The sequence below is a fragment of the Otolemur garnettii genome, unplaced genomic scaffold, assembly GCF_000181295.1.
Source record: "Otolemur garnettii isolate 467f Iridium unplaced genomic scaffold, OtoGar3 scaffold00008, whole genome shotgun sequence".
In the NCBI taxonomy this organism is placed as follows: domain Eukaryota; kingdom Metazoa; phylum Chordata; class Mammalia; order Primates; family Galagidae; genus Otolemur; species Otolemur garnettii.
In genome coordinates this window covers 5,401,993-5,405,990 of record NW_003852403.1, presented here as the reverse complement: position 1 = coordinate 5,405,990, position 3,998 = coordinate 5,401,993, and positions in this window count along the sequence as shown.

The window sequence follows — 3,998 nt, the reverse complement described above, 5'->3', positions numbered from 1 at the left end:
CATTTACCCCCAGCTCCCCGATCTCAGTAAGTACCTTTTCCTAACTTTTGCTTCTTGATGTTTTGTGATTACTCCAGTATATGTTCTTCCTTTCTGTGATAAGCTAATAAACGTAACGGACTACTTGTGAATTCCTGGTAGAGTTTAGCTGATGGGCTTTACAAAGATCTTACCTGTGCAGTGTAATTCTCCTGATAGATTCGTCATTTTCTTTGCACTGACCGTGCTGATAGCGGCTGTGACGTCCCTCCTGTGGGTGGCGTCTTGTGCCCATTTACATCCTCATCTCAGAATGAGCTCAGGGACTCGCTGGGCTTATAAACCCATCCCCTAGACACTGTTAAGGGGAGGATAGTGAGGTGGTGCAGCCAGAGACAGACCCCCACGTGGCTGTGTCATCTGCTCTTCTGAAGGAAACTTTCACACCCTGGAGGCACCTGTGTCAGAGGCCCAGCTGTCGCAGAGCCCATTTCCCCGGAAACTGAGAGGGAGGAAGCTGAGGGAGCATCAGTCCTGTGTAGAATGAGGAGCCCAGCAGAGCTTGTTCCTGCAGAACCTTGGTCCATTTGCCACGAGGGCTCTGCTCTTCAAGGACACCCCCTCCTGCTTCCCAAATAGGAGGGGGCAGCAGAGTATAGGAGGGAGAATAATTGTTTGGGAATCACCAATGTAAGTGTGAATTTAAATGGCAGAAAAATAGAAGAGACTGCAAGGAAGAGGAAACAATTGTCATAAGCAAAGATCTGGAGGCACAAAGTATGTTTGTGCGTGCATGTGTGTGTGTATGTGTGCGCGTGCGTGTGTGTGTGTGTGGGTGGGTGTATGAATGTAGGCTTGAAAAGGGCTCACCAGCACATCCTCCTCTACTCCTCCTTATCACACAAACTGAACATTCGCACAACCAGCTTCTTCATAAGGGACACATTCTGTTCAGATTCTCAGCTGTGAGCCAAAGGTCTTGTACACTTCCGCACCCTATGGGACAGCAGCGCTTTGTACCAATAACTTGAGTTTTGGCCAGAAATTTAGCCTAGACTTTATATAACTTGGTTTGCTCCTCATCTGTCTTTTCCTGACTCCTTTAATCAATATTGTATACTGCTAACTAGCTTTTATGTCCTTAATGCTGGCATGCTTCTTGTTAATTTCCCTCTTATTCTTACATCTTCATGGGCTTTTATATTTGGCTTATTCTGATTGGCTGCAATTATTGCTTTTCATCCTGTTTTTAACAATTCATTTCTCCTTGGGCAGCTGCTGTGCAAATTGATGGGGGGAGAACCCAACCGGTTATCTGGGGCACGTGTACCCTTTCTAGCCTCATACTTCCACTGCTTGCTGATTGTTGAACAGAATCACAGAAGTTCTTTGGGTAATTAAGCCTCTTCCCTTATTTCTAGTTTCTGTTTTCTTTTCTTTTGTTTGTTTGTTTGTTTCTTTTTTTTGAGACAGAGCCTCAAGCTGTCACCCTGCCATGGCATCACAGCTCACAGCAACCTCCAATTCCTGGGCTTAAGCATTTCTCTTGCCTCGGCCTCCCAGGTAGCTGGGACTACAGGAGCCCGCCACAACTCCGGTTATTTTTTGGTTATAGTTCTTATTCGAACCTGCCAGCTCTGGTGTATGTGGCTGGCGCCTTAGTGGCTTGAGCTATAGGTGCCGAGCCAATTTCTAATGATTTATGAAAAGTAAGGACGCTTATGGCAAACCAAACAGGATGACAAAATATTACACTGATATAAAAAGTTAGCATCCCAATTTATGTAGTATAACCAAATTCATTAAAAAAATCTGTTCTAGTAGCCCAGAGTCTAACTCCAGCCCATTATTTTGGGAACAAATCAGACACCTTTCAAGTCTGCCTAAGAAAATATCATTTTCCACTAATGGCTTTGCAATTTGTTCAAGAGGCATGGAATCCCTGAATAAATGGGCCATTGGAAACTAATTAATGACACTCCACATTTGAAACATTTTTAACCTTATGAGCAGGTACTAACTCATAGCTGAAACAGAAATGTAAAATCATTTGAAGAACAACTCAACCTTTATTACTTAGTATATACCAAGGGAGGAATAGTGTGTGTGAAAACCATTTACCTGACACATACATGGGAACAGTACAGCCCGGGCTGGTAGATGTAGCACACAGAGCTGTTAAAAAGAAAATGTCAGTATCCACAATTGAGATTTATGTTCTCAATTAAGCAATTCAATTATTGGCTTAAGGAAGGTACTATTTCTCCAAACAAGTTAAAAAGCCCCTTGAACACTAATTTTTAACCAATTGTATCAAAAGGACAATGGTGGCTCAAAAAGGAGACTAAGAGACACATTTCATAGACTCTCAAGTTTTTTCTCTCGTCTGTTTCTTACTTCTGTAGATGGAATTATTTTTCTGTCCCATTGAATAATAATTTTTCCACCAACACCTGAGAATGGCTGGGAGAAGAAGATCCAGGGGCTGTTGGTGTCTGTACTAGTCAGGTCCTTTAGAGCAGTGGTTCTTAACCTTCCTAATGCTGCGGCCCTTTAATACAGTTCCTGTGGGTCACAGGTTGAGAACTGCTGCCTTAGAGGGAAGAGGAAGGAGTTTCAAAAAGGGGTCATTCGAGGGGGGCTCATTTACAAAGGTGAAGGTGTAGGGGAGCCACAGTGGGAAACGCTGACGTGGGACTTAGTAGCATCCTCAGCTTCACCTGCTAGCACAGAACAACAAAGGAGGGGGCAGCTCAGGAAGAGAAGAAAGATGCACATGGGGTTGGCCGTTTTGGAAAGGCAGGGCAGGACCGTGTCCAGGGACAGAGCCAGCCAAAGGCAGCCTTGCAAGGAGGTATCTGGGCAATAGATAAATACCCCAGCCTCACTCACCCTCTTCTTTCCTTCTAATCTCCGTGGGGCTCCTCATTGGCTGAACCAGTCTAAAGCCATAATGTTTGGAATTCTCGGTGCAATCTATACGGACCAGTCCTCCAAGGTGGAGAAGGACAAGGAACATACCTGGAGGGGAAAACGGAATCCTATGGTGTTTTTGTAGGAGGTATAAGGGGAAAAAAGCTTTTCCTACTGGCATATATAACACACGACCCTGAAAATTTCATGTCTGGTCACCAAAATGTGTGTGGATTTCTCTCTACCAACAACCCATTCTCCAGTGGATACCAGCCAGAAGTTAACTCAATTCTGACACTGTCTAGGAGGCGGAATCAGATCCCTCAGGTTAAAGTCTTAGCCTCACAAACCTGTCCCCACTGCAGATGCCAGTCACAGGCTCCAGGTTGTCACTTGTATTTCTGATCAACCAGTTACACATCAGAGTTCCTGTGAGCACCTCCCTGGGTTTGATTCATTAGCTAGGACAGCTCACAGAGCTCAGGGACATGCTTGCATTTTCCCGTTTATTATAAGGTGTATTATTAACAGACAGATGGAAGAGATGCACAGGGCAAGGTATGCAGGAAGGAGTGTGGGGCTCCCATGCTCTCTCTGGGGGTGCCGCAAGTCCGGAAGCTCTCTGAAACTTGTCTTTTGGGTTTGTATGAAGGCATAATTTAGTAGGTATCATAGGCCACTGATTATCAACTCAACATTCAGCCCTCTCTCCTTGCCAGAGTCACCCACCAGGTAGCTCTGTCCAGTTTCTCCATACAGTTATTTTATGGTTTCTGAATAACTAGGGTTTAGCCATTGAAAATGGCTGTTGTCATTGCCTCACCCGCTAATCTAAGCATAAGATGAAATTGCTAGGGTGATTTCTGGCTAATTAGAAGGGAGAGATGAAACATAACTGTGGTTGGGACTTCTGACTAAGTCTAATATGGCTCCATTGAAACTTCACAAAAACAGAAGGACAGAAAACAAAAATATTCTAACCCTCTAATCACATGGTTGGTTCTGCTGACAACCAGCCCCCATCCTGAGGTTATCAAGAAGGAGAATACAGGGAAAGGGGAGAGGGAGGGGAAGGGCGGGGGTAGGATAGGGGAGGGAGGGTGATT